Source organism: Bubalus bubalis, chromosome 12 (assembly GCF_019923935.1).
Source record: "Bubalus bubalis isolate 160015118507 breed Murrah chromosome 12, NDDB_SH_1, whole genome shotgun sequence".
NCBI lineage: Eukaryota > Metazoa > Chordata > Mammalia > Artiodactyla > Bovidae > Bubalus > Bubalus bubalis.
In genome coordinates, this window is record NC_059168.1 from 26114469 (window position 1) to 26135935 (window position 21467).

General features: G+C 39.6%; 1 protein-coding gene and 1 pseudogene across 4 annotated transcripts in view; one reads left to right on the top strand and one right to left on the bottom strand.

Moving 5' to 3' along the window:
* The window catches only part of PPM1B (protein phosphatase, Mg2+/Mn2+ dependent 1B), a 92883-nt gene that overhangs the window by 25730 nt on the left and 45686 nt on the right, over positions 1–21467 (top strand). The gene's annotated exons all lie outside the window — the stretch shown is intronic.
* LOC112578045 lies at positions 13332–13760 on the bottom strand (annotated as a pseudogene).

Consider the following 21467-nt stretch of genomic DNA (forward strand, 5'->3'; position numbering starts at 1 on the left):
GTTTGAAAGTAAGGCTGATAGAAGCTTTTCTGGATCTGGCCTTCAGTATGAGGAGAGGGTGAGGTTCATGGTTCTCTGTTACTTCTGCTAGCCCCCTCTGTTTTCATTTGTGTGTAGTCTCCCATTTTACTGTGCCCACACGCAGTCAGTGTCTGAATTCTGTCTAGGAGTCTCTCATCACTTCTGATTTGTTACTTGCATATTCTAAACTGCCAATCCTTTCATTCTGTTTTGTTAATTACCATACTTGCACCTGCTTAACACCTTCCAAAGATTTTTAATATCTCTACCCATGGTTGGAGGGGGCTTCACAGGTGGGGCGGTGGTAAATACTCCACCTGCCCGAAATTCAAGAGACACGAGAGACACAGGTTTGATCCCTGTGTTGGGACGATCCCCTGGAGTAGGAAATGGCAACTCACTCCAGTGTTCTGGCCTGGAAAATTCCATAGACAGAGGAGCTTGGTGGGCTACAGTCCATGGGGTGGCAGAGAGTCAGACACAGCTGAGCACACATACCACCACCACTGCCCTCCGTGGATGGTGTACACCTTGCTTCCATCTTCTCCCTTCTAAGTTGTCTTCGTTTATTATGTACTTTAAAAAATTGCTTTACTAACGTTTTGATGGTGTATTGGGAGGGATTAGGGATAATGATTGTGTTTTATGTCCTGAACTAGAAAATCCTTTATTGCGTAAGTTAGTATATCAATATGAGTGATTATTTTTGTTACAACAATATTTTGCTGAAGATTAAGCTACCATGGGGCATTTGTTTGTGCACAGATCATTATTTGATAATAGTATAGAGAAATTTAAAAACAACAGGATTTTGAAAAAATATTGAAACTTTAAGTTGCATGTCTTCTTTCCTATAGCACTCTGAAGCTTTAATCCCATTTCCTTGTTCTCATTAAAAAAAATTTTTTTTTTATTTTCTTTTTAAAATAGTTTTAAAGAACACTTAAAATTTAGTAGGCTGATAAAGTTAAGTGAGTTGATCTTTTATTTGTAAGTGTTAGACTAGACGTCTGATAAAACAGTGACATTTATTTTGGCTAAACAGTTTCTGTTCTACATATATGTTTACGTACCTTTTTCACACTCCATATTGAGCAAAGCAAGTACTCATATTTTGGGGTTTAGTAAATTTTATTGTAACATTTGTCCAGGAAATGGGTATTGATGACCATTTAATAATAACAGAAATTGTTGCAGAATTATTGTGTTGCAGTGAAACTGTACTGAGATGTGAATTTATTAAATCAAAGTATGCAGCTTTTTGAACAGCATGAAAATTTTCTTGCAGTGTGAAAATTGGATTCTTGACATAATTCATGTGCCCATCATCAAGATTTCATGGACATTAAATTTTGCTCTTTGCTTCAAACTGCTCTCATAAGGAAAATGTTATCAGCTTTGTCTGAATATTATCTCATTCCATCTCCTCTTCTTAGAAGTTGAGTATTATCAAGTTAGTCTTGATAGTAATTTTAGTTTTTATACTACTTTGGTGTGTTTTTAATACCTTTGCTGTATATTCATGCATCTAAACTATTTATTGGTTTGTAAATTTTATAATTTTACATAAATAGCATCACGCTGTATGTATTTTATTCCAGCTAGCTTTCTTTTTGAGATTGGTTCATGGTGGTACATGTGGTATGATCCATACATTTAACTTCTGCAGAATGTTTTTAATACATTGCATCAGTACATGCTTCCCTCTAGGGTGAGTATTCTGTAACCCAGCAATTCCACGGGAAGGTACATGCTCTTTACTTGATCAGATACTGCTCTGAGATTTCTGGTGCTGCCGGTTCCTGATTCTCGGTGTGACCTGTTTTTCCCACTGGGGATTTTCAGGTTTTATCTTACAGTGCTTTGGAGTTCAGTTACCTTTTTTCTTGTGGTTGTGGTTGTGCTGTCATCAGTTATTATGCACTTTCAGTCCTGACATTTTATACTTTTTAGTGTTGGGAAACTTTTCTGAATCATTTCTTTGGTAAGTTTCTTCTCTTTGTTTTTCATGTTCTTTCTAGAATATTTGTTAGTCGGATAGATCCCAACAATTTCTTAGTTTTATTCTGTCCTGTTTTAAGTCTTTGTTGTTGGATTTGACTGGGGATGGGGGTTAGGTGCAGAGACATCCTTTTTAGGTTGTTTTTCCTACTTGATTTTGTTATCTTTTTATTATTATTATTATTATATACTTTTTGGCTGTACCCCATGGCAAGTTGGATCTTAGTTCCCCAGTCAAGGATCGGACACACACCCCCCTGCATTCCAAGGCAGGATCTTAACCACTGGACTGCTGGGAAAGTCCCTGTGACCTTTTATTGAAAAACATCTGTCCTCATTTTAGTTTCTAGGAGTACTTTCTTTTTCTCTGGAAAAAAAAAATTTTTTTTTTCTTTTGGTAGCATCTCATTCTTGTTTCATGAATACAATACACTTTATTTCTCTTGATTTTTTTGTTTCTCTCTCTTCTCTCTGATTTGTTTATGTTCTTGCTTTGATTCTGTTTTGCATATTGTATCTTTTCCTTCAGTGTCTGGTTATCTTTGAATGCCTATTGATATTTAATTTTGTAAGTCTTGTGTGAATGGACAGGGACTGTCTTAGATAGACTTAGTAGGATGACCTGATGATTTGGTTGAGTATTCATTAAGTAGTCTGTAAGGGACTACTGAATTTCCAGTTTTACTGTTGCCTTCCTGAGGTTTGTAACATTTCTGGAAGTTGAGTTGGGAAAGAAGGAGGATTTCAGTAATGCTTTTTACCTGACTCAACTGAGTTCAGTTGTTCAGTCGTGTCCCACTCTTTGCGAACCCATGGACTGCAGCACGCCAGGCTTCCCTGTCCATCACCAACTCTGGGAGCCTGCTCAAACTCATGCCCATCGAGGCGGTGATGCCATCCAACCATCTCATCGTCTGTCGGCCTCTTCTCCTCTTGCCTTCAGTCTTCCCCAGCATCAGGGTCTTTTCCAGTGAGTCAGTTCTTCGCATCGGGTGGCCAAAGTATTGGAGCTTCAGCTTCATCATCAGTCCTTCCAATGAATATTCAGGACTGATTTCCTTTAGGATGGACTGGTTTGATCTCCTTGCAGTCCACGAAACTCAAAAGTGTTCTCCAACACCACAGTTCAAAAGCATCAAGTCTCAACTGAGTTTGTTTCTAAATCCAGAATCTTTGTAGTTCAACCTTGTCAAAGTAAGGGTCCAGTCTTTTCCCAGATGTAGTAGTTTTAGTACATCTGCAAGTTTTTAAATCATCCTAGGTGGGAGGTTGGAGAAGGCAATGGCACCCCACTCCAGTACTCTTGCCTGGAAAATCCCATGGACGGAGGAGCCTGGTAGGCTGTAGTCCATGGGGTCGCTAGGAGTGGGACACGACTGAGCGACTTCACTTTCACTTTTCACTTCCATGCATTGGAGAAGGAAATGGCAGCCCACTCCAGTGTTCTTGCCTGGAGAATCCCAGGGACGGGGGAGCCTGGTGGGCTGCTGTCTCTGGGGTCGCAGAATCAGACACGACTGAAGCGACCTAGCAGCAGCAGGTGGGAGGTAGTATACATGTCCTTCCGAACTGTCCTTCGTAACTTGCTTTTAACCTGCAGCATGTAGCAGTGGTGACAGTCAGAAAAGGCCGTGGAGCTTCTGCTTGGTTCTCTTGGGACATTCTCTCTGGGGAAAGCCAGGTGCCATGTAAGAAGTCTGACTACCCTGAGATAGTCAAAACTGGAGAGACTACTCACAGGCTCTCCAGGGGACAGTTCAGTTCAGTCGCTCAGTCGTGTCTGACTCTTTGCGACCCCATGAACTGCAGCACGCCAGGCCTCCCTGTCTATCACCAGCTCCTGGAGTCTACCCAAACCCATGTCCATCGAGTCAGTGATGCCATCCAACCGTCTCATCCTCTGTCATCCCCTTCTCCTCCTGCCCTCAATCTTTCCCAGCATCACGTTCTTTTCAAATGAGTCAGCTCTTTGCATGAGGTGGCCAAAGTATTGGAGTTTCAGCTTCAACATCAGTCCTTCCAATGAACACTCAGGACTGATCTCCTTTAGGATGGACTGGTTGGATCTCCTTGCAGTCCAAGGGACCCTCAAGAGTCTTCTCCAACACCACAGTTCAAAAGCATCAATTCTTCAGTGCAGTCACAGCTGAATTCTAGCTAACTGCTTCCAGCAATTGCTAATTAAATAAAGGAGTTTTCAAGTGACTACTGTCATCCCTTGGTAATAGTTCCAGGACTCCCCACATAAAATCAAATTCCACAATTGCTCAAATCCCTTCAATAAAATGGCAAACTATTTACATACGCACATCCTACTGTATACTTTAAATCATCTCTAGATTACTTGTAATACGTGCTTCTGCTGCTGCTAAGTCGCTTCAGTTGTGTCCGACTCTGTGCGACCCCAGAGACGGCAGCCCACCAGGCTTCCCCGTCCCTGGGATTCTCCAGGCAAGAACACTGGAGTGGGTTGCCATTTCCTTCTCCAATGCATGAAAGTGAAAAGTGAAAGTGAAGTCGCTCAGTCGTGTCCGACTCTAGCGACCCCATGGACTGCAGCCCACCAGGCTCCTCCATCCACGGGATTTTCCAGGCAAGAGTACTGGAGTGGGGTGCCATTGCCTTCTCCACTTGTAATACCTGCTATAATGTAAATGATATGTAAATAGCTGCCAAAGCAGGGCAAATTCAAGTTTTGCTTTTTGGGACTTTCTGGAATTTTTTTTCCCCAAATACTTTCAATCTGTAGTTGGTTGATTGCACAGATCCAGAATCTGTGGGCATGGAGGGCTGACTGTACCTCCCCAGGCTTTATGTGTGTGCAGTAATATGACAAGCCCTAAGGGGGAACTGCCCAGTTGAGCCCTTACGATTAATGAGCGAGCCAGTATTGGTTATTGTTAGCTAAAGCTCCCATCTCTTTAAAAATTTTCCACCTTACCTACCTCCTGAGAAATCTGTATGCAGGTCAAGAAGCAACAGTTAGAACTGGACATGGAACAACAGACTGATTTCAAATAGGGAAAGGAGTAGGTGACGGTTGTATATTGTCACCCTGCTTATTTAACTTACATGCAGAGTATTTCATGCAAAATGCTGGGCTAGATGAAGGACAAACTGGAATCAAGATTGGTGGGAGAAATGTCAGTAACCACAGGTACGCAGATGACACGACTGTTATGGCATAAGGCAAGGAAGAACTAAAGAGCCTCTTGATGAAAGTGAAAGAGGAGAGTGAAAAAGTTGGCTTAAAACTCAACATTCAGAAAACTAAGATCATGGCATCTGGTCCCATCACTTCATGGCAAATAAATGGGGAAACAATGGAAACAGTGAGAAACTTTATTTTGGGGGGCTCCAAAATAACTGCAGATAGTGACTGCAGCCGTGAAATTAAAATACGCCTGATCCTAAGAAGTAAAGTTATGACCAATCTAGATAGCTTTTTAAAAAGCAGAGACATTACTTTGCCAACAAAGGTCCGTCTAGTCAAAGCCAAGGTTTTTCCAGTAGTGATGTATGGGTGTGAGAGTTGGACTATAAAGCTGAGCACCGAAGAATTGATGCTTTTGAAATGTGGTGTTGGAGAAAACTCTTGAGAGTCTCTTGGGATGCAAGGAGATGAATCCAGTCTATCCTAAAGGAAATCAGTCCTGAATAGTCATTGGAAGGACTGATGCTGAAGCTGAAACTGCAATAATTTGGCTGCCTGATGCGAAGAGCTGATTCATTGGAAAAGACCCTGATGCTGGGCAAGATTGAAGGCAGGAGGAGAAGGGGACGACAGAGGAAGAGAGGGTTGGATGGCATCACCAACTTGATGGACATGAGTTTGAGGAAGCTCCAGGAGTTGGTGATGGACAGGGAAGCCTGGCGTGCTGCAGTCCATGGGGTTGCAAAGAGTTGGACACGACTGAGCAGCTGAACTGAATACTGAACTAAAGCTTGTACTTATTCAGGGTCCCATTTAGGATATAACCACATTCTTTTTAATCATATGTCTCCTTAGGCCCCTCTTGGCTATGTGTGTTGCTCAGACTTCTTTGACCTTGACAGTTTTGAGGAGTACTAGTCAGGTATTTTGTCGAATGTCTCTGCTGAAATTTGACTAGTTCTTTCTCATGATTAGATTGGAGTAATGGAGTTTGTGGCAGAAGACTACAGAGATCAAGTGCTATTTTCATCATATTGTTTCAGGAAAACATACAATGAATATGATTATGACTATTGATGTTGACCTTGCTCACCTTAGTAGTATATGTCAGGTTTCTTCACTGTAAAGTTACTCTTTTTACCCGCCTTTCCATGTTGTGCTCTTTGAAAAGGAAGTCCCCATGCTCAGTCTACACTTATAAGGGTGGAAAGTTTCTACTTATTTGTATAGTCTATCTACATAAAATACTTGGAATTTGCACTGGAGGTTTGTCGGTTCTTTCATTTTTTTCAATCACTGATTTTTATCAGTATGGACTTGAGTATTTATACTTTGTTTTATAATCCAATACCACTTTATTTTATTGCTCAGATTATTCCAGCTTTGTCCAGAAAAAAAAAATTTGATCTACCGTAGACAAAGAGTGGTGAATTAATTTTGTTCTGTTGTTTCTGGTTCTTTACCTTTGTGTTACTGGTAGGTTTTACTTATGTGCTGTGGTGTTGTGTTATTCCACTTACAAAACAAAAGACTTTTAGGAAAGACAAATACCTCTTTAGGAAAGTAGATGGCAGTTATGATAGTTTTGTGACTATTGATTTCTCATCTCAGGTGATAGGCGTTAGTCTACTCTGTTATTGGAAATCTCCCTTGAAAGAAGCATTTTTGTCTAGATAATTCTTTTAGACTCTGCTCTTTAGATAGATATGGGGAATGGGGTTTAGACAAATCCTTTTTCTGCATCTGTTGATTTTCAAATGTCTCAAAATAATTTTTATGCCACTGGGATGAAATTTGCATCCCTTCACATGTTTGAAAGAACAACAGTTTAGTTAAGGATAAAACACTTCTGTCATGCCTGCTTCCTTGAAATCTGACACAGTGCCACTTCCCTGTGCGTTGCGCTTTGGAAGACTGAAACTAGCCTGATATATCTACTCCTCTCCTGCTTCAGGTGGCTTTATTTAGAAGGGTGTGGGAGAGAGTGAAGGATTGAGTTCTTATGGGATTCTTTAATTGCCTTTAAAATCAAATAGCTTAAATATAGTGTGCTGTTTTTTCCTTAAATTGTAAATATGTTGCCCCCCAGTCCTTTGCTGATGCGACTGTATGGTACTTCGTCCTGTAGATGAGGGCCTGTTAGCCTCAGCACCGTTGACATCTGAGCTGTTCTTTGCTGCAAGGCTTTCTGCAGCACAGGACGTTTTGCAGCCTTCCTGGCCTCTTCTAACTAGATGCCAGGCTTGTCTTCTCCCCACATCAGTTGTGACGACCGAAAATGTCTCTAGACGTTGCCAGATGTCTTTCTCTTCCTGGTTGAGAACCACTGCTATAGATTTGTTCCATTTCTCTGTTGTTGGATATACAGATTGTTTTTATATTCAGTATAAATAACACCATAATGAGGCTTATACACAAAGATTTTTCTCTCTTGATCTTCTATTTTGGAGAATTATATTATTTCCAAATACATAACTTTTTCTGTTCCTACTATAGAGGATTATTTTTTAACATACTGATCCTATTTGTTAGTATTTTTAATCTTTTAAAATAATATTTTTGTACAGTTGGGCTTATTTCTTTAAGATAACTTCTCAGAAACAGAACCACTAGGTCAGAGTTTCCAGGTTTATATACTCTGGGTATTTTTAGGATACATTTATAAGCCACCCTGGCATGATTGGCCAAATCACAGGTAGAAAGATTTTCCATAGCCAATTTATAATCCTTGCTTTAGCCAACACTTTGGTTGGTAGGGGTGTTCTACTTAATTTTGGTAGAAACCTGAGACTGACTTGTTACTCTTAAATTTTTTAAAAGAAATTTTAAATTTTGAAGTAATTTTAGTTTTATAGGAAAGTTCCAAAGATAGTACAGAGAGTGTTCCTGCATACCCCTTGACCAGTTTCCTCTCTGTCAACTTCTTATGTTACTGTGGTCTAAACTAAGAAACCAACATTGGTGCTGTTCTACCAGCTAAGCTCCAGACTTGATTTAGATTTCACCAGCTTTCCTAGTAATTGCGTTTTTCTTTGCCAGGATCCTGTCTGGGTACCACATTACATTTAGTACCCTTGCCTTTTGGGTCCCCATACAGTTATAGGAATATCGTTGATTTTAAAAAGGAAGGAAAAGGTTTTTTAATGCATTAAGCACTTAAGCCTTAAATTTAAGAAGCTGCTCTCTAGTCTGCTTTGGTTTGAATCCTGATTGCCACCTAAGTTGTATTGTTATTGCCGTTTAGTTTTTTAGTCAGAACACCTGGAGAAGGAAATGGCAACCCACTCCAGTATTCTTGCCTAGAGAATCCTGTGGACAGAGGAGCCTGGTGGGCTGCTGTCCATAGGGTTGCACAGAGTCGGACATGACTGAAGTGACTTAGCAGCAGCAGTCAAAACACCATACTTGTCTTTAGAAACCCTTGAGGAAAATCTTGTCTATGGGCCTGAGGCCTCCCTGACACATCTTCTGTTTGGTAGGAAGCAGATGGGATTGACAGATTATGCTGTTGTTGAATAGACTCACCAAGATCCACATGCCCCCTCTAAGAAAACTGTGCCAAATGTAGAAAGGAGAGGGGGAATTTTGCAGTATACGAATGTCCTTTGTTGAAATTTTATGACTTGCTTTCTTTAAAGATTTTTGACTAGAGGTCGCTTTGAAAATTGTTTGCCTTTTTGATATTTGTTATTTTTGAGAGTAGAATTTCAATGAGTTAATATTTATGAAGCATTTGAAACAGTGCCTGTCACAGAATGAGTGTTATGGAAGTATTTACTTATTCTTCAGTGCCTCAAATAAGATAAAAACGTTATGATTGCTTGTTATAAGAAGCCTCTGTATCTAAAGTTAACTTTATATATAATAAGAGGTGAGAGGACCATTAACCCTCTTAGATTAGTCACCTGGTTGTCCCTGAGAGGGTTTTGTTGCTGACCAAAGAAAGTGCTCTGCAGTCTGCCCCCTCAAACTGTTGAGACAGCAAAAGATTCTTACCTTTGGCCATGAGGCTGATAAAAGTGTGAGTGATATTTAGCATTTGTAATCATGAAGGAGTAAAGGCAAAATGAAATGGCTCAGGAATTTTTTTTTTTCTACATGTCTTGCAATTTAAATATCATTATGATAAAAAAATATAAATTTAGTTGCTCTTAATTTTGATAGAACACAGAGAGAGACAGCATTGTTAGTTTTAAAACATTTTGGTGATGGAAATTTTCAGACATACAGAAAAGTAGAAATAAAGTGTAAATTGAGCATCCATGTATCAGGTTGGCCAGAAAGTTTGTTCGGTTATGGGATATGTTGTTCAATAAAGTTCTTGGTGAAAATGAAAAATAGGTTTTTTATTTTTACTTAAAACTGAACAAACTTTTTGGCCAACCCAATACCTGTTATGCTCCTTCAATAAATATTGACATAGAGCCAATTAAATGTAGTGTTCTTAGATTGCTGTGGACTGGCATAACATCATCAGTCTGACAACAACTATATTCATTTTGGGATATTTTCCCTTATATGTACAGATTTTATGCTATTCCGTGTACAATTTTTTTATTGTTTATGTCTCTAAATAGTAATCATCATTTTAGTGGGGAATTACATTTTGTCTTTTATCCCTCTCAAATTCCCCTTCTTCTTTGTTTATTTGCTCTTCTTTCCATATTCTGTTTTGACTTTAGCTTAGGAAGGGCACTCGGTTTTTCTGTTGCAGTAGACGCCAAGATAATGATGCATCTTGGGTTTTGTGTATTTATAAACAGTAGACATCCTCTAATACAGAGTTGTCTTTCCCTCTTTAATTTTGGTGGTGAGTAGTGCATGTAAACTGTTAAATGACTGAAGGACAGCTGCACTCCAGTTTTTAATTTAATTTCATCCTTTCTTTCAGCTTCTGTAATGAATAACAATTTTTAAAGAAATATTTTAATGTTAACTAGACACCTGGTAGGTCTACCCTCAGGAATAGATAAACATGCCATTTCTTCTTTTACAAGGACTCAGGATTCACTATCAGCCCTGATCAGACTTAATGTGTGTGTGTGTGTGTGTGTGTGTGTGTCACTTCAGTTCAGTTCAGTTGCTCAGTAGTGTCCGACTCTTTGTGACCCCCATGAACTGCAGCACACCAGGCCTCCCTGTCCATCACCAAGTCCCAAACTCATGTCCATTGAGTTGGTGATGCCATCCAACCATCTCATCCTCTGTCGTCCGCTTCTCCTCCTGCCCTCAATCTTTCCCAACATCACGGTCTTTTCAAATGAGTCAACTCTTCGCATGAGGTGGCCAAAGTACTGGAGTTTCAGCTTCAACATCAGTCCTTCGAGTGAACACCCAGGACTGATCTCCTTTAGGATGGACTGGTTGGATCTCCTTGCAGTCCAAGGGACTCTCAAGAGTCTTCTCCAGTGTCACAGTTCAAAAGCGTCAATTCTTCTGCACTCAGCTTTCTTTATAGTCCAACTCTCACATCCACGCATGACTATTGGAAAAACCATAGCCTTGACTAGATGGACCTTTGTTGACAAAGTAATGTCTCTGCTTTTTAATATGCTATCTAGGTTGGTCATAACTTTCCTTTCAAAGAATAAGCGTCTTTTAATTTCATGGCTGCAGTCACCATCTGCAGTGATTTTGGAGCCCAGAAAAATACAGTCAGCCACTGTTTCTACTGTTTCCCCATCTATTTGCCACAAAGTGATGGGACTGGATGCCATGATATTAGTTTTCTGAATGTTGAGTTTTAAGCCAACTTTTTCACTCTCCTCTTTCACTTTCATCAAGGCTCTTTAGTTCTTTTTCCCTTTCTGCCATAAGGGTGGTGTCATCTGCATACCTGAGGTTATTGATATTTCTCCTGGCAAGCTTGATTCCAGCTTGTGCCTCTTCAGCCCAACATTTCTCATGATGTACTCTGCATATAAGTTATATAAGCAGGATGACAATATACAGCCTTGACGTATTCCTTTTCCTATTTGGAACCAGTCTGTTGTTCCATGTCCAATTCTAACTGTTGCTTCCTGACCTGCATATAGTCACTGCTGCTGCTGCTGCTAAGTCGCTTCAGTCGTGTCCAACTCTGTGCGACCCCATAGACAGCAGCCCACCAGGCTCTCCCGTCCCTGGGATTCTCCAGGCAAGAACACTGGAGTGGGTTGCCAATTCCTTCTCCGATGCAGAAAGTCACTTCACTCAGTTGCTAGTCATGTCCAATTCTTTGCGACCCCATGGACTGTGGCCGGCCTGGCTCCTTTGTCCAAGGAATTCTCTAGGCAGGAATACTAGAGTAGGTTGTCTTTCCCTTCTCCAGGGGATCTTTCCAACCCAGGGATAGAACCCAAGTCCCCCACATTGCAGGCCGATTCTTTACCGTCTGAACCACCAGGGAAGCCCTGGGACTTAATTCCTCCTCTCTAGTCTAAGCAGTCCCAGCTTCTTCAGATGTTTGTTACCTGATGTATTTTTTCCAGTTGCCTGCTGTTCTCATCTTTTACTTGGGGTATATTTTAATTTTGTCAATGTTCCTCTCAAAGTGTGGTCCTTAGAATGAAATTTGTTGCTGTATACGTTTGATAAATCACAGTGCTGAACCTTATATCAATCTAGACTATTGTATTTTTTAGCTTTACTGAGCTTGAGTTGGAAACTGTGGTTCAGCCATTTTCAGTTGCAGTAGGCCTCCCATAATGTGAGCATTATCCAATGCAGATTATTTCTGGTAAGTCAGCTACTTCATTTGGTGCTCACTTGCTCATTCATTCCATACATATTTATGGGCTTCCCTAGTGGCTCAGTTGGTAAAGAATTGGCCTGCAGTGCAGGAGGTCTGGGTTCAATCCCTGGGTTGGGAAGATCCCTTGGAGAAGGAAATGGCAACCCACTCCAGTACTCTTGTTTGGAGAATTCCATGGACAGAGGCATGGTACAGGCTGCAGTCCATGGAGCTGCAAAGAGTTGGACACGACTGTGCACCTAACTTTCACTTTTTTCCGTACATATTTATGGAGTGCTTACTGTGTACCATGCGTAGTTGTAGTCATTTTGGCATTGTGTAAGACAGATGTGTTTCTTTTCTCTTGGATCTTACATTCTGGTTGATATCAATAAAGTAAAGAATTGGATGAAAAACCGTTTCAGCAAGCTGTGAGTAAAAGAAAACTGAAAAATGAACTGTGATAGTATTCGGGGTTCTCAGGAAAGGTCTCTTTGAGTTAACTGTTGGGCTGAGATCTAAATGTCAAGGAGCCAGCCATGCAGGTATGCGGGTGGAGAAATAAGGGTTATTCCAGAAAGAGGAAGAAGTAAAAACAAAAGTCCAGAGATAGGGAACAAGCTTGACATGTTGAGTGAAAAGATAAGTCCACAGTGGCTAGAGAGCTTAAGTGATGGAGGAAGAGTTATAGGAAGTAAGATTGAAGAACTAAACAGGAGTCAGATCATAGAGGACTGTGGTAAGTTTTTCTTTAAATTTTCTTTAAATTCAGTGGGAAGTCAAGAGTGAAATGATTTCATCATATGGAAGAAAGATCACTCTGGAGAATGAATTAGAGGCAAAAATGGAAGAAGGACCACTGGTTATTGCAGTAGTCTACGCAGTGGACAGTGATCACTTTGCGATGGTGCAGCTGCAGATGAGAGATGTGGGATGGATTCAGGATATATTTGGAGATAAAATTGATAGGATTTACTAGTGAATTAAATAGTGTGTTTGAGAGAAAGCAGAGTCAAGGTTCTGACAAACAGGTTTTTTTATTCATGTGAGGAAGTGGAGATTTGTTTAAACTCTGGAAGAAAAAAACCTCACATATTTTAAGTATTTACTATGGTGTGTGTTGTTGATGGTTAAGAGAATGGACTCTGGAGTTAGACTGCTTGGTAACAATAGCTCTGCTACCTACCTTGGACAAGTTACTCAGCCATTCTTTGACTCAGTGCTCTCATCTATAAAGTGAGGACAGTAATAATATCCATCTTAAAAGTGTGTTGCAAAGACTAAGTGACTTGATTGATGTAGGTGTAGATAATACAGGCTCCAGCGCCTATTCATATAAAGAATCTATATAAATGTTAGCTTTTATTATCTTAAAGGTCTTTGCAAGGGTAATATTGAGTCTACATAACGATAGCCATATGCTGACTTTTTTTTTTTTTGATAAAAACAGTCCCACAGCATTTATTGTAATCTGGTAATAACATAAGGGTGAGCAGAACAATATGAATACATGTTTTAGAACTACATCTCTAACAGAGGACACCTGAAAAAACCAACGGTATTGCCAAACAATTTCTCACTTCATCTGTCACTTCTAGTTGGAGACACTTTGGAGCAGAGTAATGTTATCTCCTTTTAGCATGATCCGACCCAGTTGTTTTCTTCACTTTGTTTTAGAATGAATCTCTTCTGCGTCACCTAATACGAGGTTCGTATACTCATCAAAACCAATGATGCAGCCCTCTATCGGCATATTCACTGGCTCATAAAGCCACACCTGAATCCGTGATCTATTTTGCAAGTATCTGAAGATGAGACTGATGGGCTGCACCATCACCTTCTGACCTTCTGGCCCTGGCCCTGGTACGCCATGCTGGACGCTCACAAGCACCACAGTGCTCCACACTCTCCCATATGCTGACTGTATATACTAATAGCTATATAAGATATAATTTTTCTCTTTAATTGAAGCTTTATATTTTTTGCCTTTCCCCAGGGACATCTGTAATTTTTTGTTTACTGCCATTGTGAAAATATGATAAAGATTATTTTGTGTTTTCCTGTAGCTCTGTGTTGCTAGCTAAAATCTGCTTAGGACTGCGTTTGTATCAAATCTCTTTCAGAGTATGCTATACTAGAGTATCTTACACTGAAGAAATGTCTTGCAAGAGGTACCAGAAATGCTGGGGTTTTGCTAACATGCCTCATAATACAGCTTTTATATTCCTTTTTGGGAAGTATCTATTAATCCTATTTCTGTAAAATTAGAAAATGCACCATGAGAATTTTTTCACCTTGTTTCTTACAGAAGTACAGTTCATTTAACTAGAATTTGATATTTTGATTTATAGCATAGTAAATAATACTAAATATTTAGTCTTATTCTAAATTCTTTCCAGAAAGGAACTTTTCTGTTAGTGGTATATACATCTGTTTATGAATTTTTGATGTGTTTTGCCCTAGATTGGTGCTAACTTTTAGAGATTATTAATTACATCCCAATTTTTTTAAAATCTTGCATCAAGTGTAGAATCCATGCTTTTTATTTATTCTTTTTAATAGTAGGATTTACCAGTGGGTTTACTACTTCAAAGAAGTGCCAGTGTATTGAAACAAGCAGGATGTGTCTGCTGGGTGTTAATGGTTCTCTCACCATGTCACTATGAGTGATTGTTTTTTTGTTTGCAGAGAGGAAAACCTTTGGGTATCACTATATTGATATTTCTAGCCAAAATTTATTTACATTTTTATAGATTATAGCTTTGATTACTAAAGGATTCATTATAAAGGGATTTTCATAGTTGAAATAACATTCATGAAATGGTATTAAATTTAAGTATTTAATGTTCATTACATTTACATGGTTTAAAACGGAAAAGATACAGCATGGTATATAATGGAGATTCTCTCTTTAATTCCTGTCTTCCAGCCTGTTGATTTCTCTTCCCCACAGGTAATCAGTTCTGTGTATGCTTCCAGGAAATGAATATAAACATTTATGCAGGAATATATACATCTGTGCACTTGCCCACATGTGTATATATTCTTTTTTAAAAGTTGTAGGGTATTATGGTTTATATTTTGTCTTTAAGTGTATATCATAATTCATCCCTATTAAATAAAATTTGCTGTTGTTCAGTTGCTCAGAAAATATTTCATTTTGTAGGCACTGTAAGTTTCTTGGTTCTTTTAAAGTCTAGATTGATATGTATACTCAGATGTGTAGTTTTCTAGAGTTTCTGTTACATAAGGATCTCATAGATCTTTTCAGTAAAATATGGCACATGGTTCTGATGTTGTTGTTCAGTCACTCAGTCATGTCCAGCTCTTTGCGACCCCATGGACTGCAGCATGCCAAGCTTCCCTGTCCTTCACCATCTTCTGTAGCTTGCTCAAACTCAGGTCCATTGAGTCAGTGATGCCATCCAACCATCTCGTCCTCTGTTGTCCCCTTCTCCTGCCTTCAGTCTTTCCCAGCATCAGAGTCTTTTCTAATGAGTCAGCTCTTTGCATCAAGTGGCCAAAGTATTGGAGCTTCAGAGTATTAGAACTGATAATAAAATTATCAGTTGCCAAATGAGTGATATTAAAATTGTTTTGTCTATTTTACCATTGCCACTCATATGTCTGTCCGTCTACCTACCATCCAGTTAACTATTCATCTGTCCATCCACCATCTACCATTTGTACATTTAGGAGTAAACCTGTAGGTAAATTTTTAGAATGTGGTTGAAGAGTATGTGCAACTGTAATTTTTGGTAGACTTTGTTAAATTGCCTTCCAGTGAGGTTGTACCACTCTGTTGGTACCAGCAATGTATGTTCCTGCATCATGTCGTCAAGAGAATGATTATCAAACCTTTGATCTTTGCCAGTCTGACACGTGAAAAATTATCTTAGTGTAGTCTTAATTTTCATTTCTTTTATGAATGTGAAGTTGGACATAGTTTAAGATCCATTTCTGGGAGGTTTTTTGGTCCATTTATTTATCATGGTGTTCATCTTCTTACTGATTTATGGGACCCTTTTAATATTAGGGAAATTAGTTCATGATATGTAATATAATTTTTTATTTCTTATCCATGTAGTGTGCTATTGTTTTACTTTGTTTCTTTAATATATTTTCTTTTCTTTTTTAATTAAAATAACTAGTTTACCTATAATCAAATAGTTCTAAAAGCTCCTCTCGAAGAAGATTCCCTGGAACCAACCATTTTGAACTCTTGTAGCTGATTCCTTTGGAATTTATCTTCAAATTTCTAAACAGCTGTGCTGCTTGATTTTGCTTTTTTCTTTTTTTTTCAGTTTTAGGAATTATCTGTCCCATTACAGAAGAAGAGATTTAACCACTGTACTACCCCAAAAACACATATTCCCTACACACCCTTCTCCCTTCACCTCCTGTTCTTCCTCATCTCTTCCAGATAGGATTACTTATTTCCAGGACAATTTCTTGTTTTCCTTGGAGTTCTTAAATTCCGTTTGGTGTGCTAATCATTAATTTAACCCCCCGGCTTTCCCCCAGTTGAGACCGACACCATTCTAATTCTTGGGATTTTGTATGAAAACTTTTTTCTCACTGAAAGCACAAAGGCTCTACCTACCAATCTTGCATAATGTGCCTTTGTAAGCCTTCTATTTTCATCCTTTGTGCTTGGCACAGAGTAGACCCCTTCAGTCTTGAAAATCATGCCATTCAGTTTGGAAATTTTCTTAGATTATTTTTAAAAATTATTTCCTCTCTTCAATTTTCTGTTTTCTCTTACTCCTGTTTTTGACTACTAAACCTCCTGGACTGATCCTGTACTGTTTTACCATGTCTGCCTTGTGCTGTAATTTCTGGGAGTTTCCTTCAACATTTATCTTTCCAACTTTCTCTTTTATGATTATGTTTTTACTTTACAGGAGCTCTTTGTTCCTCTGAATGTTCTGTTTTTCCTTTTAATAACATCTTGTTATTTCATGGATTCAAAAATCTTATCTTTCTGAAAGGAGTTTGCTCACTTGTTTCCTTCCTCTCGTCTTTCCTTAAATTTTCTCTCCCTAACCTCATCCTTTTTTCTTCCAAGCTGCCCTTTTCTGCTTGTTTTGCTTGCAAACCCCCTACCCCCCACCCCCACCCCCACCCCCACCCCCTGCCACCCTTCTATTAGGGGACTTCTGTGTTTGGCCGTTGGGCTTTCGGCTTATATTTTAAAGTGGGCATTGAATAGCTGATTGGAAGCTCTGTGCTTGTCCATGGAACTTACTGGCTGTGGACTTCACTCCAGGGTAATCTGACTGACCTGTTTGTGTGAGTAACCTCCAATATTAGCACCTTTTGGTCTTCCTTTAGGGCTGGTGATATTATAAAGAGTAGAAAAACTCTTCTCATCTTTTTAAGAGGGTATAAATTTGATTGCCATCACTTTGAAAATCAGGTGACTGGAAAAGATTTTCAGTTCAGTCACTCAGTTGTGTATTATGTCAAATAAAACTTTCACTTAATTTTATGTTTTTTAAATCTCACTTCCAACCTTCATCTCTCTGCCTGGTTTTCTTCAATACCAAAAGTCCTGTTTACTTTCTTCAGAAATATTATTATTTAATACAAGTGAAGTGAAGTGAAAGTCTCCCAGTCGTGTCTGACTCTTTGCGACCCTATGAACTATACAGTCCATGGAATTCTCCAGGCCAGAATACTGGAGTGGGTAGCCTTTCCCTTCTCCAGGGGATCTTCCCAACCCAGGAATCAAACCCAGCTCTCCCGCTTTGCAGGCGGATTCTTTACCAGCTGAGCCACAAGGGAAGCCTTTAATATAAGGCCTATCATAAAAATTATGTAGTTAATTGTCTTGTGTGAGAGACGCTGCTTCCAGGAGTTCAGAAGGATGATAAGTGATTTGGAGAGTTTTATAAAATTTCATTTAAGGGGATATGCTTGACTTGAAGGTTGTTTCTTTTCCAAGTTGGAGTAGACAATATGGTGGCTGTTACTTTGGGAACCTTGGGGAAGTTACAAGTTTTGTAACTTTCATTCAGAAATCAAGAAATCTGGTCAAAATTCTTAAATCTTTTTTCTTCTTTCTTTTCATGAATCATTTGCTGTGTATGAGATACGAACTTGGCTGGTGGTACTGTTCTTTTATGAACTATACTTTGATCTTACTGTGTCATATTTAATCTTTTAGCTGTTAGTAGCTGGTAATTCACTTACTAATCAGACTTCAATAACAGAGTTTCAGAGCAGGAGGAGATGCTCAATATTATTGTATATACCTTTTTTCCTAAGAAAACAGATAAGTGGAAGAGCCAGAAATCAAACCCAATGTTCAGGCATTCTTTTTCTTGTTTCCTATAGTTCATTGTCTTGATATGTTTATTGCATGTGTATGTATCTTGAGTACAAGTTCAGTTCAGTTCAGTCACTCAGTTGTGTCTCACTCTTTGCGACCCCATGGACTGCAGCACGTCAGGCCTCCCTGTCCATCACCAACTCTGAGTTTACTCAAACTCATGCCCATTGAGTCTGTGATGCCATCCAACTATCTCATCCTCTGTTGTCCCCTTCTCCTCCCACCTTCAACCTTTCCCAGCACCAGGGTCTTTTCCAGTGAGTCAGTTCTTCGCAGCAGGTGGCCAAAGTATTGGAGTTTCAGCTTCAACATCAGTCCTTCCAATGAATATTCAGGACTGATTTCCTTTAGTAGAAGCTCATATGCTTTTATTTATTAGCAGAAAATATTTCATTTTTCAGGCACTGTAAGTTTCTTGGTTCTTTTAAAGTCTAGATTGATGTGTATGCTCAGATGTGTAGTTTTCTAGAATTTCTGTTGCATGAGGATTTCATAGATCATTTCAATAAAATGTGGCACTTGGTTCTAATGTTGTCATTCAGTCACTCAGTCATGCCCAACTTTTTGAGACCCCATGGACAGCAGCATGCCAGGCTTCCCTGTCCTTCACCATCTCCTGAAGCTTGCTCAAACCCATGTCCACTGATGGGAGTCAGTGATGCTATCCAACCATCTCGTTCTCTGTCATCCCCTTCTCCTCCTGCCTACAATCTTTCTGAGCATCCGAGTCTTTTCAAATGAGTTGGTTCTTCGCATCATGTGGCCAAAATATTGGAACTTCAGTTTCGGCATCAGTCCTTCCAGTGAATATTCAGGACTGATTTCCTGTAGGATTGATTGGTTTTATCTCCTTGCAGTCCACAGGACTCTCAATAGCCTTCTCTAACACCACAGTTTGAAAGCATCAATTCCTCGGCGCTCAGCCTTCTTTCTGGTCCAACTCTCACATCCATATACGACTACTGGAAAAGCTATAGCTTTGACTAGACGGACCTTTGCTGGCAAAGTAATGGCTTTTTAATACTTTGTCTAGGTCCTAATAATCTCTAACAGATATTTTTGTAATTCATATGAGAAACTTTTCATGGCCAAGCCTTGTAGATGATCCTATTAAATGAACCTTAATTAAAATGACTATGAGTATGTGTGAGTAAACTGTTACTTCTTAAAAAAAAAAAAAAAAAAAAAGTCTATGCAGGTAGTGGCCAGTGTTCTCATTTGCAGTTCTTTTTCTTAAACCAAAATTCCTTTCCCCTTTGGGAGACTATCCATTTTTATTATTGCCCCTCAATAATAACTTAAGGGAGACAGAGATCATTCAGCTTATCTTTAACGCCCTCTATAGAACATGAGCTTGAGACTTTCTGCCCTTAATTTGACATGAGATAATTGAGGTAAAACAGTCAGCAAAAACAAGACCAGCTGACTGTGGCTCAGATCATGAATTCCTTATTGCCAAATTTAGACTTAAGTTGAAGTAAGTGGGGAAAACCACTAGACCATTCAGGTATGACCTAAATAAAATCCCTTATGATTATACAGTGGAAGTGAGAAATAGATTTAAGGCACTAGATCTGATAGATAGAGTGCCTGATGAACTATGAGCAGAGGTTGGTGACATTGTACAGGAGATAGGGATCAAGACCATCCCCAAGAAAAAGAAATGCAAAAAGGCAAAATGGCTGTCTGAGGAGGCCTTAATAGCTGTGAAAAGAAGAGAAGCAAAAAGCACAGGAGAAAAGGAACGGTGTACCCATTTGAATGCAAAGTTCCAAAGAATAGCAAGGAGAGATAAGAAAGCCTTCCTCAGTGATCAATGCAAAGAAATAGAGGAAAACAATAGAATGGGAAAGACTAGAGATCGCTTCAAGAGAATTAGAGATAGCAAGGGAACATTTCATGCAAAGATGGGCTCGATAAAGAACAGAAATGGTATGGACCTAACAGAACCAGAAGATACTAAGAAGAGGTGGCAAGAATACACAGACTGTACAGAAGATCTTCACAACCCAGGTAATCACAATGGGGTGATCACTCACCTAGAGCCAGACATCCTGGAATGTGAAGTCAAGTGGGCCTTAGAAAGCATCACTGCGAAGAAAGCTAGTGGAGGTGATGGAATTCCAGTTGAGCTATTTCAAATCCCGAAAGATGATGCTGTGAAAGTGCTGCACCCAATATGCCAGCAAATTTGGAAAACTCAGCAGTGGCCACAGGACTGGAAAAGGTCAGTTTTCATTCCAATCCCAAAGAAAGGCAATGCCAAAGAATGCTCAAACTACCGCACAATTGCACTCATGTCACATGCTACTAAAGTAATGCTCAAAATTCTCCAAGCCAGGCTTCAGCAGTACGTGAACCGCGAACTTCCTGATGTTCAAGCTGGTTTTAGAAAAGGCAGAGGAACCAGAGGTCAAATTGCAAATGTCCACTGGATGATCGAAAAAGCAAGAGTTCAGAAAAACATCTATTTCTGCTTTATTGACTATGCCAAAGCCTTTGACTGTGTGGATCACAATAAACTGTGGAAAATTCTGAAATAGACAGGAATACCAGACCACCTGACTTGCCTCTTGTATGCAGGTCAAGAAGCAACAGTTAGAGCTGGACATGGAACAACAGACTGGTTCCAAATAGGAAAAGGAGTACGTCAAGGCTGTATATTGTCACCCTGCTTATTTAACTTCTATGCAGAGTACATCATGAGAAACGCTGGGCTGGATGAAGCACAAGCTGGAATCCAGACCACTGGGAGAAATATCAATAACCTCAGATACTCATATGACACCACCCTTAGGGCAGAAAGTGAAGAAGAACTAAAGAGCCTCTTGATGAAAGTGAAAGAGGAGAGTGAAGAAGTTGGCTTAAAGCTCAACATTCAGAAAACTAAGATCATGGCATCCAGTCCCATCACTTAGTGGCAAATAGATGGGGAACTGGGCTTTATTTTTTGGCTTTATTTTTCTGGGCTCCAAAATCACTGCAGATGGTGATTGCAGCCATGAAATTAAAAGACACTTGGGCTTCCCTTGTGGCTCAGCTGGTAAAGAATCTGCCTGCAATGTGGGAGACCTCCTGTGTTCGATCCCTGGGTTGGGAAGATCCCCTGGAGAAGGGAAAGGCTACCCACTCCAGTATTCTGGCCTAGAGAATTCCATGGACGGTACAGTCCATGAGGTCACAAAGAGTCGGACACGACTGAGTGACTTTCGCTTTACTCCTTGGAAGGAAAGTTATGATCAACG